This window comes from Balaenoptera ricei, chromosome 14 (genome assembly GCF_028023285.1).
Source record: "Balaenoptera ricei isolate mBalRic1 chromosome 14, mBalRic1.hap2, whole genome shotgun sequence".
In the NCBI taxonomy this organism is placed as follows: Eukaryota; Metazoa; Chordata; class Mammalia; order Artiodactyla; family Balaenopteridae; genus Balaenoptera; species Balaenoptera ricei.
The window spans coordinates 65894540-65915987 of NC_082652.1; the positions used below are offsets into that span (position 1 = coordinate 65894540).

At 44.2% G+C, this 21448-nt stretch overlaps 1 protein-coding gene and 1 long non-coding RNA gene across 6 annotated transcripts in view; one reads left to right on the plus strand and one right to left on the minus strand.

Annotated features, from left to right (window-relative positions):
* The window catches only part of LOC132347774 (uncharacterized), a 31593-nt gene extending 29556 nt beyond the window's left edge, over positions 1-2037 (minus strand). The window contains exon 1 of the long non-coding RNA XR_009497296.1: positions 1954-2037. This is a non-coding gene — a long non-coding RNA (uncharacterized LOC132347774). The remainder of the gene's footprint in view (positions 1-1953) is intronic.
* SLC14A2 (solute carrier family 14 member 2) overlaps positions 1-21448 on the plus strand; it is a 450747-nt gene that overhangs the window by 284122 nt on the left and 145177 nt on the right. The window lies entirely within an intron of this gene.

Here is a 21448-nt window from a genome sequence, read left to right on the forward strand (position 1 = left end):
GAAAATACTGACTCAGTAATTCAACAAGACTTTATTAAGGGCTCTTAAGTTCAAAAATCATGCTCATAAAAAAACACCTGTCCTCAGGAAATTTACAATCTACTTGTGAAAAGAAGACATAACCATGTAAAAATGTAAACAGAGTCACAAAATGTGGGGATATTTGGGGATCACAGATGAACTTTGAGTTGATTTCATGGATAGCAAAGCCAGCATCCTCCAAATTGTTGCCTTTAGGTTCTTCCAAGGCAAAATGCTGGGATGGAGGACCCTTGGCCCTGGCCATGGGATTGCAGATGATGCTCTTTCTATCCTGAAACCTCCAGTGTAGCCAATCACCTTGAAATCTCTTTGAAATGAACAAGAAGAAAAATGAAGACTCCACATGCCCCTTCATGGAATACCTTCCCCGGTCTTACCCAACTCATCTGCAGACTTGGTAGTTTCTATCACATCTCTCTTTCTAGACAGGTACACAAAAGGAGATGGACCAACCTCTCTGTCTCTGCCTAAATTCATCTCTGTCGTCTCCTCCAAGACCTGTCTGTCCCTCTCTCCCTCATTCTCCACAAGCCTCCTTTCTCTGTTTTCCTCTCTCACTATCTGTCTCTTTCTGTTACAAAGACACAATTATAGTTTTCAGAGAAACCCGCTACCCTCGTCACGGTAAGCCTCAATTGTAGTTTATTAGCATGGAGGAGATCAAGGTTTTAAAACTTTTTTCAAAAAGAGGAAAAGACATTTACAGGAAAGCCAAGATAAGGTTGTGACTGATTTGAGGTCACTGAGGGGACAAGGAAGGAGAAATAAACTGGACAGGATGGAATAGTGAAGAACGGGAAGGCCGAGTTATGTCATGTCGGCCATCTGCTGCTCCAATGGCCATGACTCTGCATTCTGTGGGCCCTCACGCCTGCCTCACTTAAACTGTTCTCACAGGAGGTGTAGGGGCCTGAAGCCTTGAGAAGTTCTGTTGAGATAAATTCTGTTAGTGGAGGAGTCTGACTCGGGAGCCCATGCGGTTGATTCTCCTGGAGCACAGAGCATCGTGGGTCACTGGCTGGAGAAATGAACAATGCTCCTTCAATTCAGGACAGGGATGGGGGAACCTTAAAGAGGATCTGATCTGCCCTTAACAGAGAGGGAGACTGAGATCTGAGAGGAGGGTACCCAGAACCCCACAACCAGCTGGGGACAGAGCCCAACCCACCTCCTCTCTCATGTTCCCACCTCACTCTCCTCTTTGATGAGAAAGACAAGACACTTGACCCCTCTGAGCCTCAGGGTCTTATCTGTAAAACTAGGGAGCATGGGGGAGAGCATTTCTGAGGGCTTCTTATAGGAATAGTGTTGTTTACAATTATTCTCACATTTAAACCTGACACAGTTCTGTGTTTTATAGTGGTCATTAAAATTCCCACGTTATAGGGTAGAAAAACAAGTCTCTGTGAGATTAAGTAAACTTCTTAAGATCCTGCAGCTCACAGAGTTGGAATTTGAACCCTGATTCCAGTGATTTATCTTGTGCTCTGCACCTGCACCCGACACACACACACACACACACACACACACACACACACACACACACACTGTATTTAGCATAGGCTTGGAGGAAAATGAGATGAGTATGGAATTGATGGCCAAGCTCTCCCACACTCCCAGGCCCCTTCAAGCTCCCTGCTCCTGACCGAAACCAATGGCGTGTCGAAACATGTTGCCATGTCGACCAGAGAGCAGCCTGGCCCACTCTTTCATGGAATATCACAATGTCACATTCCCCTTTGCCTGCCTCCAGAAAGTGGCCAGCGCTCCAACCAGCTACAGAATGAAGAGGCATTCAGCTGTGCTCCCCACACTCAAGTGTCTGCTCCACGAGGACAGAGGCATCAAAATGCGCAAAGCCCCTCTCAGAACAACCAAACGATCCCCTGAAGTCAAAGAAGAAAAACTTACTTGGAAAGATGACAGCTCCCTAGCTCTTCCTCATCCTCCTTGCACAGCTCAGCAGCATTCACAGCTGTCATTTGCAAAGGCCACTCCCCGGCTGTGGCATCAGGACACCTCTTCACCAGCCAGCGCTTGGAGCTGGCTGCCTGGTTAGACACACTCACTCACACACATGCACCATTCCCGTTATTTTTAATAAGACTTCTTTATTTTTGCCTTCTCTCCTGGAAATCCAATAGAGTCCTCTGCAGGGCAAAGGTCAAAAAGACAGCCACCCACACCAAATGATTCTACAGATAGCAGAAAGGTCCCTCTTCTCAGCTCATGTATTAACTCCCTCTGATTGATTACTGAGTCACTCTAAGCCAACAGACCGGCTCTTTTTCCAGCCTTCCCAGGGTGCATTACCTGGGCCAGCGAGTTTGGCACTTGATGCATCTTGGTACTTTTTTAAGTCCAAGGGAGCACTTTACCATGTATGGCCTTGCATTATTATTTAACTCTTTACTATGTGAGGAATTTTTCTCCTTACTTAGGTTATAGCTCTTAGATAGGGGCAGGAACTATACTGGGGGCAGTGGATCTCTGAGATTCTTAAATTTATATAGCAGTTTAAAACTTCTTTTTCAGATTCTTATACATCACTCATAGTGGTGGATATTTTCAGGGTAACTTTTCCCTAGAAGACCCTTGTCCCTCAAATCAACCCCTACCCCTCTTTTAAGGCCCACTTCAAATATTTTCTTTACAACATCCTGGCCCCATCCTCTACTTCCTGTGCTTGATCCCATGGCCCTTTATTCGCACCTTTATCATTGCCTCGTCACAGTGGTTCATATTTATCTGTTAAATTTCTAGATGTCTCTCCATCCAGAAGTTGACCAACAGGAGGCACCAGGTGCCATAACCAAGAAGAGCTTACAGGACAAGCTGGGATCTCAGCATATGTGCTTGAGGGAGAAGGAAGTTGGAACTAGGTGGGAAAGGAAGGGGGAACCAACCCAAGTGTCCCAAATTTTCCCAATAAAAATTCTCCCATTTGTGTCAAGTACTGCCCCCTGAGAGGGATCTTTTATCAAAAGCACTGCCTTGGAAGAAGATAGAGATCCCAGCGGGCGTGATGATATCACACAGGGGTTGGGCCTCTGTCTGTATTCAGCGGGTCCACTTTAGTGGGCAAAGCACCACTGTGGGAAATGCTCAGTAGACAAGAAGTGTTTGAAGACAGATGGGCTGTGGCATCAAGACACTGACTCATCAGGGTACTCATGGCAGGACCTCATAGGAAGCCACAGGGAGAAAAACAGGCCCTCAGCTCTCAGGAAAAAATGCTTAGCAAGGGCCCAGCAAAGCAGACCAAAGTCTGAGATGCTGTTCCAAGTCCAAACAGGAATTCAGAGGCGGGTAAACTGAGGCAGGAGCCAGCGTGCCTGTATGGGAGCCCATTTCTGGAAAATGAGAAATGCTTGGAGACTGTAGACCAGTGCCCATGGAGCATCCCTGGGCAACAGACTAATTCCAGTCCCCATCAAATGATGGAGGTGAGGCTCCCAAATGAGTTATTACCCTCATGAGGTGTAGCTCAGGAATTGGGGTGAACTGAACCAGCATGGAAAGAGTGGAGAACAAGGGAGCAAAGCCACATGGGGTAATTTCCTGGCCAGAGGGAAGAGTCCTTTCTTATTTTACGCCTCCCACACCCAGCAAACTGCCTGATCCATACCAAACAGACAAGAGAAATTTGTTGGAGTGCAGTTTAGGAGTGAGAGAGGTTTCCAGACACCTTTCCATCATTTTGGCAGGTAACTCCCAGCTTTCCTGGCCACACCCTGCTTACTGGAACACTTCGTCCAATGCCACAGAGAAAATGCAATTCGTCCTCTGTACTATTACTCATTACCATGAAAAATGATGACTTGATAGTCTTCCAGCAAGAGAGAACCATCTATTTCATTTGGAAGTTTGGTAATTGATTAGGGCAATAGATTTTCTTCAGGGCAGCCTCTCTGAGAGAGTCTGGCTCGGGCACAAGATTTACATACATCAGGCTCACTCTGCCTTCAGAGTTTGTCTCAGAGGATGAGATCACAAGGCCATTACTGGAGTGGGTGGTGGGCTGCAAGGGTGGGGAGGCACAGGGAAATTCCCAGACATCATTTCTCAACATTGAGGACCGTGTCTAGTCCACAGCAGGTTCAAGTACTTTTCTGTCAGCAACTTTTAGGTAAATCCATTACCAAGCATCTGTGTGCTCTGAGATGTGATCAGAGCAAGTGATTCTTTGAGGGTCTCTGCTGACCAAACGTCAGTGTAGACGGGGCCCAGAAATTTACCATTAACCTGTGTGGTCCCCAGTCTGAGAGGCGCCCAACAATGGCCTGAGTGCAGTGATATCCTGAATGTATATCATGGGCCCACTGTAGAGGTCAGCGGAGTCAGCTGTTAACAAACACTTGGTCTCAATTACAAACTCCATCTAAGGCACGTCCTGATCTTACATACAGACCTTCACTTCTGACTCTCTCCTGTGTCTCTGGATCAAAGTCTGCTCCAGGAAAAACTTTCAACCCCATTATTTAACCTCCAATGGGAACATAAATCATTATATTCTCTTTCCCTGATGAATCTTTAAGCCCTATCACTGAATCTCTGATAAAGACATTTCTAGCATCGTTGTATTGATAAGATATATGGGGAGGGGATGTAAATGTACTGGGGACAGAGCACATTTTGTAATACCATTGTGTAATGACACTTCCTTTCTTTGCATCACAGTACTATCCTCCAAATTAGTTAGGGTCTACAGGATTCAAACACAAAGTTGACTGTGATACATTTAATTACAATAACAGCAGTTTGAATTTAGCCCCAAATGCAAAGGTTGAAGGGTAAGAGTGTTTAGATCTTACCTTTGTATATGTAAAGAACAGATGCATGACTTTGGTCTATATTAGCTGGCCCCAGTTGTCTGAGCATTCTCAATAAAAGTTGGGTTTGCACAGTCAGGACTGTGGCCTCATAAAGAGTAGGGACACAAAGGCATATCTCTGGGCTGGTATGAAAGAATGAGATATTCATCTGGTCCATAACATTCTCACTGTCCCTACTCAGACCCATGATGGAAGAAGTTTCTCCCTTGACGAGTTGAGGATGGACCCAATTTCCTTGGGGACCCCACAGACTAAAAGAACATCTCCACCCCCTTGCCCAGAGTGGTAAGAAACTGTAACATTTTGGGTCTCTCCTCCTTCTGCCCTGCAGCTAGTAGTTTCATCTGGTTCTAATTGAACTAATAGCATCAGCCACAGAAGGAAGAAAAGATTTCCCCAAGGATGATATCATGGAGGTAGATATCTACTCTGATAAAATGTAAATCTGGCCTTGTAGATGAACTTGCCTTGTTAGAAAAGTGCTGTATATACCTTAGGTGAGAGTTCTAGGGTAGACCTGACCTATACTACTTGTTGAGCAAATGGTGAGACTGGGAATCATACCTATCGATCAGCACATTTTATTGCACATCTATGATGCACAGTGCAAGATTTCATGAGAGATACAAAGATAAATAAAGCCCAACCCATGCTCTCAAGATTTATGTGGAAACCCACCCATGAAGTAACTACCACACACTTCCTATTGCTTATATGGCACTGAGGTAGTTACTAATATATCCATTAATATCCATTAAAATGTTCATTAATATATTTTTAAAAATGGATTTATTCCTACTTATCATGACTACCTTCTTTCCTCTGTTCCCCAACTTATCAAAAATAGAAAGGTAAGCATCAGATTCAGTGATTCTCCTGAAACCCAATATGAAAACCATAAGAACCTCATTAAGCATCTTGATGGCTTTCTCCTGGGGTAGGTGGGGGAACCTGTTGTTGGAAAAGGAGAGCATTCCATGCCCAGGTGTGCTAAAGTAGTTTGTGGTGTGTGCTTGGCACCACGACAGTGCCCAACACTAAGTAATTTGTCAATAAATATTGGTGTAAAGAATGAATGATTGATTGAAAATAGAAGACTTTTCAAGTGCTCTTAATACAGCTACAGATTCTGGATACTATGATTAAAGTAACTGCCCTGTCATACCTAAGTCATCACTAAGTTAGAATCAATTTTAAGGGGTGATGATGGAGAGTGTGGACCGAGTGCAAAGTTGGTATCCAGAGACCTGAGTACTAAGCTTGATTAGTACTTACTAACCAGGTTGGCCTTGGGAGGGTCCTTTAATCTTTCCAAGCCTTTTTTCCTTATGAATTAGACTGCGGGGTGGAGGACAAGTAGAGTCAAGAAGGGGTGAAAACAGGAGGAAGAAACAGAGCAGGAACATCCCAGTCCACACTCGGGGGTCCTCCACAGCTCGCCACAGGTTGACTGCAGACAGACCAGGATTGGGAGGGAGGCCTGGGCCAAGGCGCAAGTGGGTGAGATCATTGGGGTTGAAAAACTGCACATCACAGGAAACAGGACCCAGAGGAAGAAGGATTTGATAGACTGTTCTTGGAAATGACGCAGGGCACGCTCTATGCTCCTCTCCTTTAAGTTATCTAAGGATGAGAAGCTCCAACACCCAAACTACCTGGTAACTGTAGGAATGCCTCACTGTAAAAATTCTAAGTGGATAAGTAGTGTGAAATTCTAACAGTAATAAGTAATTGAGTTAATCATTGGTATTTTCCCCTAAATCCCCTTTCTGGAGATTGTCTTTACAAAACTTAACATTTCAACTTTCTGGAATTGAAAGAGGGTTTGCTATACTGAGTACAAGGCTGGGGCTAGTGAGGAGAACATTAAACTCATGCAGAATGTACTGAATTTCCATTTTTTTCTTTATTTCCTTTCCCTCTCCCCACTACTTTCCTTCCCTCCTTCCTTCCTTCCTTCCTTCCTTCCTTTCTCTTTCTTTCAGCCAAAAGTCTGACAATGACATTAAAAGGAAAGGTCACTCAGATAATACCTTGGAGACCTTGGTTTTCCTCCCAGATTTGCCACTAAAATAAGTGTGAACCTGGTGAGGTCTCTTTTCTCTGGCCCTCAGCATCCTCATTTGTAAAATGAAGGGTCTGAACAGATCAATGATTTTTCAGATGCTGCCTCAGGGAGCAGAGTGGGGGAAAAAAAGATCACAGTTGGGGTATCCAATCCTCCCTTCTCTCCTCAATCACGGAAGCTTGTTTCTCATCTGTTTTACACAGGGGCAGGGGAAGCGTCATAATAGTTCATTTGAAAAAAACAAAATGTTCTCTTTGCTTTTTAAAGACAAAATATTAGAAACCCATTGGGCTAGTTGATCTTGACAGTCCTTTCCCCCTATAGGGCAGTAGGTTTCTTCTCCTTATTGAGTTTCTGTCCTGTGAAAGACATGTGCTGCATACTGCAAAGTACAAAGAAGGGATGTAAGACAGAGTCGGTGGCTCCAGGGATCTCACACTGCTCCGAGATTAACCAAGGAGGTTAAAGTAATGTTGGGGGCACCAAGGCACACAGCACCCTGAGAAGGAAGAGACCAGGGAGGGCTGTTGTGAGAAGAGAAAGCTTCATAGAGGGGTGGCAGCTGAGTCACGCCTTGAAGGATGGGCGGTCCATTGAGAAGAGAAGGGAGAGTGCATTACAGAGAGGGGGCCACGGCTCCCTCCGCTGTCCTCACTCGGGCATCTAAGACCTGGTGCGGGGTTGCAGAGAACAAGACAGGCAGGTCCCTGCTCTCATGGGACTTCCTGTTCAGGGAGAGTGGACAAGTCACCAAAGGACACAGTGGGCTCAGGGCCCAGTTCCACTTGGTGAGCTTAATGGTGACAACAGAGCTTTTCCCACGAATTCATTCGACTCCAGTTAGCTTGGGGAAGGCCGCCTGAGTCAGCAGCAGGGCAGACAAAATGACCTCCGAAAGTAACTTCTCCTGAGACACGGCCCTGGCTGGGATTCTGAGACATTCCAATATCTGCACAAAGGGCAGGCCCACCCCCAGCCAGACTGACCTCAGCCTTGACTCTCCCCATAGATAATTATGCCTTTACGTCTCCAAAGCAAGCCTGTGCAGTAACCCTTGGAAGTGACATGGCATTTTCTGATGGGAATTAAAGGCTCTGAAGTAGCCAAAAGGCTTCTCAGCAGGAGGGCTTTTTATTCTTTTAATCGTGGCATTAAACCCCAGGCTAGCATTATCTAAACATCTAAGCTGTGACCCTACTTGCCAATTAGCTGCTTTTGACAGACTTTATTGTGGCCAGAGCCGGTTTCACCCTGACGTGAAGGCAGCCACCAGTTCTTGGCTAGGAGTTGTAAATCCTGGGACTCAAGGAACTCTATACCCTGACCTTCCCTCTCAGAGCTTTCTCGCCTCTGGACTGGTGCCTGAAATTCTTCCTTTGGGACTTGGGACTTTCTACTGAAGACTTTAATCCCTCTTTTCCTTCGAAGGGAATATTAGTTAGGTTCACAGAGGTGCAAAAAATATAAGTTCACTGGTTACAGAGAGCAGAAAACAAGCAACTTGCTCAGCAGGACAACTGCTATAAGAGTAACGTGATTTATTGCAACTGTTGTAGAAGATCATTGAATTGGAAGGTCCAAATTAATCCTGTGTCTTAACTTTGACATCTTAAAGTAGATATCTTAACTCTAAAATAATAATAATAATGAACACAGCAACTAGATTCTATCTGCTTTCTACTCCATCATAGAGAATAAGGAATAAGATGCATAATATATTTTCCCAATTGCAATCCCATTCTTTAAAAGATCTGTTACCTGCCAAAGCATAGATAACAGCTCTGGGTTACCACAGCATTTCTGAGACATCTTTGAGATGCTCCATTTCTTTCCACAGGTGATACAAATTGGATCCCTGTTCACCATGGGCTACACACTTAAGTTTTCATACTTTATTAAATACTGTGATTTTTTAATTGATTATAATCCTTCAAAAAAATTATACACCCATTTTTTGCATGTACCCAGTGTTAAACTGCAGCATAACTCCTCTGTGATAGCATTTGTACTCAGTCATGTGTTCATTCATTCAATCTATTTAGCTGTCAAGTACAGTTCTAGACACCAAGATTACTGTTGGAAAGGCTCCTGCCCACTTTTGCAGTCTGGAGGTGAAATAGACATATTAGTAAGTAGCACAGCCCTATAACTGCTGGGATGGAGTAATAATAGGGAGAACCCAGCAGAAGGGACTCTAATTGGCCTGGGCCCCCAGGAAAAGCTTCAGAGAGAAGTGGTTCAAGTTGATGCTGTCTGAACTCACCACTGATGGTAAGGGATTAAGACCTTGTGACCAGAGCTCACCTTCCTTTGTGTTTTCACAAAAAGATGGATAGTCTTGGGGACTGGAGTTGAAATTTTTTCTAGTTCTTTTCTTACGAAAAAAGACTAGGTGGATCTCAGGTTTCTGGACACCTCCTCAACAGAGTGCCACCTTAGCTCTTTCTCCCTGGAGAGCACAGCCGAAGGCAGGCAAGCTGGTTTGCACAGGTGTCGGGGAAAATGAGATGGTCCACCCTGCTTCTGGCAGGCTGAGAGCCCCAGCTGGCTGTGGGCCAGCCTGGTGGCATGCAAGTAATATAATACACAATCTAAATGCAAACGTTTGGGGCCTGTTCAGGGAATCAATTTACAATAAGTATATACACTCATTTACAAAATAACAGTGTGCTAGAGTATACCACATTGTAATTGGAAACTAAAATAATACCAGGAGGAATAATCATTAAAAACTCTTCTCCAAAAAGCTAAGAATAATATTAAGAAAATAAAAAATGTCGTCCATCTGCAGAGTTATATCCTTAGGGAAGCATTGCAGGACACACTAACAAGCAACTGAATCCATGTATAAATGAACTGAATCCACGAAGGCGAGAAAAAGCAAGGTGGGGCTCAGACTACAACAATCTCCCTTGCAGATTAGCTAACCCCTGAACCAGGCACAGTTCCATTTGATCGCTTCTTGTAGGAGATGGAATACTCCAAGGCTGGACACAACACTCGGGAAATTATCTGCCCGTCCGCGGAGTCCGCAGTGTTAGTTCTGAACTTGGATCATCCTCTCCCACTTCCACACCCCCATGACCACACGTACCACTCACGGAAGTGTATACACCCACAGACACACACCCCTCACTCGCTCACACCCCAGCGGGAATCCCAGACACATAATTCACTGCTTGCTGTTGCTGGTGAAGGGAAACAGAATATGACACCCCAAAATATGTCTCTTTCGCATAAGGATTATCTTGAGCTGATTTTTTTTTACATCTTTTTTTTTTAATTTTATTTATTTATTTATGGCTGTGTTGGGTCTTCGTTTCTGTGCAAGGGCTTTCTCTAGTTGCGGCAAGTGGGGGCCACTCTTCATCACAGTGTGCGGGTCTCTCACTATTGCGGCCTCTCTTGTTGCGGAGCACAGGCTCCAGACACGCAGGCTCAGCAACTGTGGCTCACGGGCCCAGCTGCTCCGCGGCACGTGGGATCCTCCCAGACCAGGGCTTGAACACGCATCCCCTGCATTGGCAGGCAGATTCCCAACCACTGCGCCACCAGGGAAGCCCTGATTATTTTTTTTAAAAAGACAGCCACAGGAGAAGCTCTGAAAACCAAGTAGAAGTTGCCCCTTTGTAAGTAACATTTATATTTGTACAGGAAATCTTCATTTGTATGGGTGTCTCCTGTCCCTCCCAGGAAGGGAAAGAGATTCTAAATGTCCAGAAACTCTTTATCAATGGAGAACACAGAGACTTATATCTGCATTACAACCTTACCCTTGTTTACTGTGCCTTTCCTTGGTAACCTCCCATAACTGGCCCTTCCCTCCCCCCACCCCACCCCAGCATCTTTTGTCTTTAACTGAGGATGTTATTTAAGGTGGTGACCTTTTCAGACAGTTACTCAGGTTTCCTGGTATCTCCCATATACATAGGAGGTATACATGTTATTAAACTTTGTTTTTCTCCTGTTAATGTCTTTTATTACAAGGGTGAGTTAGCCAAGAACCCTAGAAGGGTAGAGGGAAAATTCTTTTTCCTCCCGTACATTGGGGAAGAGTCCCTGGCAGAGAACTAATTGGGGTAATGGATAGAGGTGAAGACAAGGAAGAAATAAGCTTATAAGCCACAACCTGATGCTTGGGAATCAAAAAGATGCCAAGCCAAATATCTCCTGGCTAATGACTCTAGGAAATTAATCTAAGGGTTCAGAGAAACCCCACCATGCTGTTGCTCAGGGACCAGCTGGCCTCAGGGGCCTATGGTCTGAAAGCCCCACAGCTGTTAGAATACTTTGGGTTCTGCCCTAAGGTGAGTCTCTGAATGAGGCCAGAGTCAGGTGGAGTCCTGAGCTAGGAACTAACATTCTGGTGCCACCAGGCACCTGGAAGTGGCATCAAGCTACACCCCCCACCCCAGCTCCTCTGGGCTTTAGCAGATCTTTGCATATGTGGATAGGAGCTGGCAGCCACTGCTCCCTTCACGTGCCGGAAACCACACCTGCGGCATGCTTAGAGCTCTTTGGGCCAATGTACATGCCTTATACATACTGCTTGGTTTAAGTTCCTAGGGGTTAGGAACCATAGTTGTGATGTCTATGGAGACTAAACGATGTTTTAACCATAGTCTTGGAATGAGCCATTCAGCCCTGCGAGGCTCCACCTGGCTCTCCTCCCGCCATCAGTGTGGATAATAGAGACGTGGTTGTGAGAAGTGAAGCCCATCGTCAAATAGGCATTGAGTCCCTAGTAAGTGAAAAGCTCCAACTGAAATCTCAAACACTCGTTTCAAAAAAATGAACATACTACACTTGATTGTTGACAGATCACCTGATAGAGAACTAGGGTGATGTGTGGTTCAGGTCATGGGTCAATAGGCATCCCTTGACCATACCCCTGTATCCCTCACAGTGCCTGGCATAGTGCTTTTTCATAGTACTAAGGACTATATTAATACCTTTTGAATGACTGATTAAGTGCACTTAAAATTGCATTTCTTTCTATTCTTTTCAATTACAATTTATGGAATAAACTCTTCATGAGTGAAATGGTGAAGGCACAAACTTCCAGTTGTAAAATAAATGTCATGAGGAGGCAACATACAGCATGGTGACTATAGTTAATAATACTGTGTAGCATATTTGAAAATTGCTAAGAGAGGAGGTCTTAAAATGTCTCATCACAAGAAAAAAATTCTGTAACTATATGTGGTGACGAATGTTAACTAGACTTAATGAGATCATTTTGCAATATATACAAATATCAAATCATGATGTTGTACACCTGAAACTAATATAATATTAATGTCAATTATACCCCCCACACACAAAAACCCCAAAAACCTCTGCATGTACAATGAGTTAGATCTTTATAGAAAAATGTTTTTCTGGGAGTATACATCCTAAAGAGATGTGGCCAGGGGGCAAGAAGCAACATGGTGTCCCTGGGAGAGCGTGAGATTTCAGCATCTGTAAACAGGGGTCAAACATGTCTGTGACCTGGGGCAATTCACTTAACCTCTGGGGACATCTACTTCCTCCTCTCTAAACCTAGAAGTAACAATTTACCTAATTTATAGGTGATCATGAAAAGATCAGGGAAAAACTTAGTTAAGTGGCAACGGTACGCCAATGTAACTGTTGTTATCACTACCGTTGCCTGACGCTTGCTGCTTTCTCCTAGAAGGACAAAGACGATTTTCTCCTGCCCTGCAATAGCGGAGCCCCGGTGCTTGAGTGCTCCTTCCAGCAGTGGTGAGGGGTGCGCACACCTCCCCCAGCCTGTCTCCTCTGAGCTCCCCTGGGATCTGGACAGCTTGTCCAGGCAAGAGTACTGTCTGCACCCAAGTAACAGGTTCACCTGTGGGCTGGACCCACACCCTGCCCCTCCCACCACCCCAGTTCTTTATCAGGTGACTGTCAACAATTAGTATGGCCCTATTTTTTAGTCCCTTTTTGTTAATTGACATATAACATTATATTAGTTTCAGGTGTACAATGTAATGATATTGCATAATGATATTTGATATTTTTACATATTGCAAAATAATCACAATAAGTCTAGCTAACATCTGTCACCACATATAGTTATAATTTCTTGTGATGAGGGCTTTTAAAATCTACTCTCTTAGCAACTTTCAAATATGCAATACAGAATTATTAACTGCAGCCACCATGCTGTACCTTACATCCCCATGACTTATTTTATAACTAGAAGTTTGTACCTTTTGCTTGTACCTGACTCCCACTTCTGGCAGCCACCAATCTGTTCCCTGTATTTATGAAGTTGTTATTTTTGTTTCTGTTTTTGTTTTAGATTCCACATATAATGAGATTATATGGTACTTGTCTTTCTCTGTCTGACTTATTTCACTTAGCGTAATGACCTCAAGGTCCATCCATATTGTTGCAAATGGCAAGATTTCTATTTTTTGTGGCTGGATAGTATTCCAGTGTGTGTGTGTGTGTGTGTGTGTGAGCGTGTATGGCATCTTCTTGACAGGTTGTTTTCATATCTTAATTATTGTAAATAATGTTGCAATAAACATGGGTTGAAGATATCTTTTTGAATTAGTGTTTTCGTTTTCTTCAGAAAAATACGCAGAAGTGGAATTGCGGGATCATATGGTAGTTCTATTTTTAATTGTTTGAGGAAACTTCACACTGTTTTCCCTAAAGGCTGCAACAATTTACATTCCCACCAGCAGTGCACAAGAGCTCCCTTTTCTCCACATCCTCATCAACACTTGTTATTTCTAAGTCCCCATATTTTTGAAGGGAGTTTTTGATGTTTTAGTTGGGACTTTACACCAGGAAGGTCTCAACGCCTACTTGGTGATGGGCTTTGCTTCTACAACAACCATGTCTTGATTATCCACACTGATGGATCTGGGGAGCGGTGCCAGGCAGAGACCAACAGAGTTAAGTGGCTCATTCCAAGAGTATGGCTAAAGTATCCTTTTAGTCTCCAGCATTGAGCCGAGGACTCTTGGGGATACAGAAAACTCACCCTCAGAGAGTACCCAGGGTTAGGGACAGAGAGCCGCAAAGGCAGAACCGCAGTGACTGTGCAGTGAGGAAAGTGTGATACAGCTCAAGGACCTAAGAGTCTAGAGCAGGGAGACCCTCAGAGAAGCTTAGAAGGTTGGGAGAAGCAGGAAATAAGAGAGACATTTGAGGCAGGAATAGTAAACTTGGAAAAGACCACCAAGGAGGAAGCCAGTTTCTTTTTTTCCTTTCCTTTTTCTTTTAATTTTTTAAACTTACCTTTCAAGCGAACCAATTTAATGTGAGACAATGTCTGGCTCAAGTAATCTTCAAAATTCACTGATTTCCCTAAACTAGCAAATTGCAAAGTTCAACCTGCATCAAAATCATTTGGTGAGTGTGTCAAAAATGCAGATTCCTACAGAATCAGAGTCTCTGGGGTTGGCCCCCAAATCTGCATGTGTACCAAACAGCCAGGTGATTCTAGGGACTCAAGCTGAGGGAGACAGGAGGGGGATAATGAGGGGAAGGGGACATCACCAGAAGGCAAGAGCATTTACCTGGAGACCTAGGGGGACTGGCCTGGAACATCGCATTCGCTCGTTGAGCAGATGTCTCATTTGGGGGCATCTTGTCGTGGAGGAAAGAATGCTGGGCTGGGAGTCAGGAAACATGGGTTCTGATCCTGCCTTGACTATTTGCCCCCTGAGTACTGTTAAAGCAGTCATGTACCATTTCTGACCCTCAGTTTGCACATCTTATTACGGGAGATAATCCCCCAACTGGGTTATTGTGGATTTCAAATAGGAGCATGAATGCTAACGTACCTTCAGAAATATAAAGTGCCATGAGAAGCAGTATCATGTTATGGGTGTGATGTGTTGTGAAAAGAAAGTGTTTCTTACCATTCACCTTGATATCCAGAGCAGCTAAGCCCTAGAAGCATAAACAGAGTAAGCCTCTGAGAAAACATCTAGCTTGCAATGATAAACTCAAGAAGGTAGCTCTGGCAGGCTCGCCTTTAACGTTTCAGACCAGGGTGAGTTTTAACCCTGCCCTCCTCGGCACAGCGGCTTCCTGGCAGCAGCCCTCAGTCCCTGTCTCTCATTCTGCTTGACCCGACCCCCAGCTCCGGCTCTGGGCAGGAACAACCCTACATAACTCACTACCCGGAATGGAAGGGCCACGGAGCACACTTAATTCTGCACTAGCACTTCCTGGGAAACAAGCCTAGTTCTCCATTGTCCTCTGCAAGAAGCTGATGGTTTTGGTAATAGTACTTTGTTCAGGAAATTCCATTCATGTATTCATTCATTCATTCTAGACCACAGCTATTTATTGATTTTTTTTGTATGCTTTTTTAAAGCTGATGTTGTTTGCTGCATGAGGATTTTTGTTTGCTTGCTCGCTTGCCTTCCTCAGACTCTCATCTAATTTCCCAGTTCGCACTGACATGTGGGTCATTTGAAAATCATATTACCCAACAGGCTACACCCCACTGCCTTGGGTAATGGAAGTCAGAGGACATTTTTAAGGACACCTGGTTTAGACAATCTGGACTGCTTGGGGCTCCTATCACTGCTAGCTCCCAATGCAGAACATACCATGGCTTTGCACATGTGCAACCCCCAAAACTGGCCTATTTTAGGGTTCAAGTTTGGAGCAGTCCAAGTGTCTTATCAGGACCCCATGGATGGTCTATAGCAGGCTGTGGTCTACACCAGCCACTAAGGTAATGGGAACTTAGGTGTCTCCACTTTCCAAACTGGGGAGGATTGTAGCTGGTTCTCAGTTTGAGGAAGAGATTAAATAAATAAAGGGGGAAAATGCCAAGAAAGTCCCTCTAGCCTCCGATCCTATGCTGGGTCTGGATAACCCAACCCAGACACACTGCTGGTGTGGGGAAGCATCACAAAGACAGGTCACTCAGGGCAGCAACAACCAGAGCACCTTGGTGGCCACCATCCTCTCCCCCAAATCCTTCCTGACTTTAGAGACTGGGCTCAAATGATGCATCTTTCCTGTGACCCTCCCCAGCCCACAACTGCTTCTGTCCTGCTGTGGCAGGTTGCGTGGGCCTCTGTTGAGGTCTTCCTTCGTGATGTTTTTCCACTTTTCCTGGACCATCAGTTCTCTGGTCACATTTGTCAAGCACTTACTCAACACTAGGCCCTTCCTGTGCATTTTATCATTTAATCTTCACATCCATCCTCTGAAGAAGGTTTTGTTATCCTGATTTTACAGATGAAAGGTGCAGAGAAGTTAAGTAACTTGCCCAAAGACACATCATTTGTAAGAGATGGCATTGGAATTTAGCCTCAGGACTGATTACAAAACTAGAGCTCTTTTGAATATACTGTGCGGCATCTAATACCTGCCTTTTCTGGCCTTGGAAGGATTGGCAGTAACAAATATAAAGTGCCTGGGACAGAGTCAGGTAATTTGTAGGTGCTCAATAAGTGATCTGTATTACTACTGCTCTCAGCCTTGGGCTGTGGGTCTGGATTCTTTATAGATCTCGCCTCCCATTGAGCTTTGAACAGGGAGTGTGTTTTATTAATTTAGTATCCTCAACACTCCCAGTGTCTGGCTACACGATGCCTTGTATTCATGAGGTCCTTGATAAATGTCTGTTGAATTACATTGCACTGCATTGAACTCAACCAGGCCTTGAAGACCCAGCAAGGTCTGAATAAGGTTGGAAGAAAAGGTGAAGGCAGTAAGAGGGATATGTGCTTGACTCAGTGTGAACCAGCCCAGCTGGAACCAAAATGAGATGAATGGTTGGATAAGACCCCACGGAAGCTCAAAGAAGCCTGGTCACCCACGGCAGGCAAGGTACACTGACCTCAGTTCCTCATCCAGCTCATGGGAGGGCCAGCAGCTATCAGATGAGTATGAAACTTTGACCTTTCACTGTTCTTCTTGAGTTCAGAGCTCATTTAGAGAGTGGGTGATGCCTTGGTGGCAAGAACAAAGGCCCAGAGAAGAGAACACACAGGTGTGGACCTAACTCTACTAAGCCCTTAAATGATTCCCCTACCTTCTCTGGCCTCAGTCTCCCCATCTATAAAATAAGGAGTAGGCATCAAGGCCCTGCCTGTTCCTACATTCCGTGGTTCTGTGACTCCAAGTGAAGTTTAAAACTCAGAGTGTCTTTCCTTACAATGCGCTACAACAGCACCAATTAGCCTTTTATCAACCAGCAATAAACAACTACAGTGCTCACATCAGTGTCAGTCACTGTGGAAAATACAAGAGGAGGAGAAAATGCAGTCTCCTGTCCTCAAAGAGCCTAAATCTAATATGGAAACCAGAAGAAAGCTCCTGAAACCCCTGGGGAAGAGCAAGGCCAGGGGCACTAAATGCTCACGTGCAGGCTCCAGGTTCAGCAATCCCCGACTGCAGCTGAACTCCCCCAACAGAACCTCCCTCCTAGCCCTGGACAGCAGGACAGGCTGGGGAGAGACATGTGGGATGGACGGCAGCCAGGGTCTCACAGAGGTGCTGCCAGGGCCTGACCCAGGTTACGACAGGTGCAGGCAGGGTAGCTCATAGGCCAAGGGGAGCAAATGACTCCCAGTGGTTCTCTCTGAAGGCATTCGCCCTGTTCCCTGTAATTCCTTTACTGGAAGGTGCCCACCCAACTGACTTTCTAGCTGGTTCTCCAGGATGGCAAAGGCATTCTCTGCTCAGAGTCATCAAGAAAGTTTCTTTTCTTAGATGGTGCTTCAAGGACAGGCAGAGTGAGCCTTGGCTTCCACATTCATGTCTGTCTTCTAACTTATTGAAAAGTTCCTGGCAACGCCTGGACTAGTTCTTGAGATTCAGCGGGAGATGCCTGGCTCCAGCCAATTTGCCTGCTCCTAGATCCCTCCTCTGACACTTCCTGCCTCTTCTGTGATACCAGATCCCTCCAGTTCTTCTATTTGCCTCTCTGAGAGCCCCTGTCACATCTACCAGCTGGCTAGCTACTCCTGTCTCCCCATTGCAACCTCAGCTTTGGCCTAGTGCCTGGTCACTAGTGAGACTCAATAAATACGTTTAATTAGTAAATGAATAAATGAATCTAGAATATTCAAAATAGATGGAACAGATGCCTTAAGAGTTCAGGGGCTCCAGCTTTGCCCTAATTACAGAGAGATCTGGGTCCTTTCTGTCTTGTGCCAGGCCCCTCCCAGCTTGCTCTAGACTTCAGATATTTGTGGGAAAACACCAGCCAGCTCCTCTTGCATAGGATAACTTTTCACACATCCAAAGAGCACAACCATTATCACATCTGATGGTGCAGTGCACAGTGAAAATAGCACAAGATGTGGGTTGGAATCCTAGCTCCTGCCACTTACTAAACCTTATACATTGAACAAGTTACTTAACCTCTTTGAGTTCCTATTCCTTATATGTTAAACAGAGATAATATTTACTTCAGAGTGCTATTGTCAGGATCAAACAGAAATATGTAAAATGTTTTAAAACATATAAAATACTAGGAGCCTGTGCGGTACAGTTCATGTCACTTCTCCTCCTCCTGAAGCTGAAAGTCTTTTCCCCACATTTTGCCTTACCCCTCCCCTAGTCCAACCTTGAAATGAGAAACCTCTGCTTTTTTTTTTCTGACCCTGGTACTTAGGGTTAAAGAAAAGCTTTCTTCAGAATTCAGTGAGGTTTCCGGCAGGAGTAATTCAAGAAGCTTACGGCATCCCACCCATCTTCTTCTGACCACACGTGGTCACCAAAATGGAAAAATTTGGAAATCCTAAAGCAGATGACTCTGTGCATGCATATGTGTGTCTGTATGTGTGTGTGTGTGTGTGTGTTTATGTGTGTCTGTGTGTGTATGAGAAAGAGAGAGAGAGAAAGAAAGAGAGAGAGAGAGTAAGGTTCACTATTATCAGGTGAAATGCCATAAATTATCCTCCCTTCTGTCCCTGCCATCCTTTAAACTCTCCCTCCTACCTGCCCAGGGGTTCTTTACTGTGGCTTCTGTCGGTAATGAAACAAACAAAATAACTTGCATTTACTCGTAGAAATAAGCAAATGAAGCAAGGACTTCATGGGATCGCGCTGGCCTCTTGTCTCTCCATCTCCCTCTCCTGGGAAAGGTCGGGTGGATTGGGCTGCAATGAATGATTGATGATAGTTACACTGGTACAGCCCCCCTGCATGTCTTGAAGAATGTCCCTTTTCCTATCACTTCCAAGCTCCCTAGGGATACACAGCTTAGATATTCCTTGGCTCCGTTTCCCTCTATTACTCTTTATTAATTCCTTTGACTTGCTCTGAACATGTGCCAAAACCCTTGTCCCAGTCACAGAAATGACTTTTACTTTAAACCCTATAGATAAAAATAATTATCTATCTACCTATAATAATTTCAAAATGCTCACAAACTTAACTGACCTATTTGCTGTGCATTCCAATTAGCATTTTGTAAATCTGCTCAACAATTATTTTCACATTTTAGATGAGACTTCTAAGAGCAGGAATAAATTTTCTGATAGCTTCCTGGATGAACCCTGGCCCATGAACACGCTCAATGCAACAGCAACTCCAAACCTCCAACTGTGCAAATTTAAATTGATGGCAGATGTGTCGTTTTTAATGCAGTTGGTGGTGGCCATTTTGTTTCTAGGTGTTTTCTGAGACACGATGGAATTCAAGGTGCATCTTGGGGCTCTTTAATGTCGCAACAAGTCTCATTGAAATCAATCTACTAGTTCAAAGGATATTTGTAAGCAAAAAGGAAAATTAAAATGGTCAATAAAAACACCATTTACTTGGTTAAATGAAGAAAGAAGGCATATGGTATCGAGACTTTCTTCTTCCTGAGAGATAGCTTCAGAGAAAATGAACGAATGTTGAGGCTATAAGTATTTGGGTTATGCAGAAGGAAGGGTCTTTAGCGTAACATATCTTAGCCTGTACAACCATTCTCTTCCCAACAGTGACCCCTCATGGTTTATAGTCACTGGGATTTCCTGTCCAGCTGAAGGAAATAAAAAATCCTCTTTGCTGGTGCAATCTGAGAGAACTATGTGTGACGTGGCCTGGAGTAATGGTCAGGACACTTTAACACTGCAGCAAAATGTCAATTCCTAATTCTGTTTCCTAATTGGGTGGTAGGCTCCTCTAACCCACGAATCAATAGACCCAGACTAACCATGCTTGGCACTGTGGGGACACGGAAGAAAGAATCATGATATCTGAGTCAAGTAGTTTGTAATTTACTTGGAAAGATAAAGAAAGTAACCAGAAAATCCACTAAATGGAAAGCAGTAGGGCCAAAATAGTGATTCAGATAAGAAGTGATATTGGAGTGAACTTGAGAGGTCAGCAAAGAGATACAGGGTGTATAATATTAGGGAACTGAGCCATAAGGAGAGGGAGGTGGGTAGAATGTGACTTAGCTGCAACAGAAAGTTCATGCAGAAGAGGAAGGGGAAATACCTTGTGGACGGGTAGAATGGAACAAGATCGCAAAGGCCTTATCGGTGGGCTAAGAGGGGTGGATTTTAACTTTCTCAATCTTTTATGATAATCTGGAGCAGAAATTTTACAGGCAAAGAGGGAGCTGCTACAAAATTCACCATGACCCGATACAGAACGCAAATAAAAAAATATAATTAAAGGAGGAAGTATTGGACAGGAAGAAGATTCTTCAAAATCAGAATAATAGATGCTGGATGGATAACAATGGAAAGTTATAGTCATAAAATATCAGCACTGCAGAGATCTCAGGGATAATCTACCAAAGCCTTCATTTTATTGGTCAGGTAACTAAGGCCTAGAAAGGAGCATGTCTTGCCCAACGTCACACAGCTGGTGAATGACAGAGCTGAGATCTTTTCCCAAGAATCCTCCAAGAAAAGAAAGCTTGGCTCTGTGTCCTGTGGTGGCAGATTTATGAAGGTTTTGTTGGGCAATAGGCTCCTGAGTCCTTAGATGGCACCTCTCAGTTAGTTAATGAGAAAAGCTGACAAATCCAAGACTTGAGATGCTTAGGAACAGAGCCACCTTTATAAGCCCATTTTTTCATTTCAAAAATCTTAACAACACAACCCCTTAGATGTCTTATTTGTTGTACTTGATGTTAATGATGTTGCAGAAAATAGTGTAAGAGAAAAATTAAAAGACCAGGATCCCCCGAAACTAGCAGTAGCAGTAGAATTACATAAATTACCCAGTTCATACCTTAACCTACTCAACTTTTTCACGAGAAGAAAGACGACATTTACAGAAAAAATATAAATCTCAGTCTTTTCTACAGACCCATGATATGAAAAAGACATGGCATTTGGAGTTCAAAGCCCCCAATTCAGTTCTAACCTGGACACTCCTAGCAGCTGTGTCTACTTGGGGAAGTCACCTATTCTAAGCCTGTTTTTTCAACTGTAAAGTGGAGGTAGCAATATCTGGATCTAAGGATTGTGAGGATTAAGTACAATATTATATTTGAAAGTGCTGCAAACTGATATATAAATGTGAATGACTGCAGTTCATTAGTCTTCTCCACCGCCTAAAA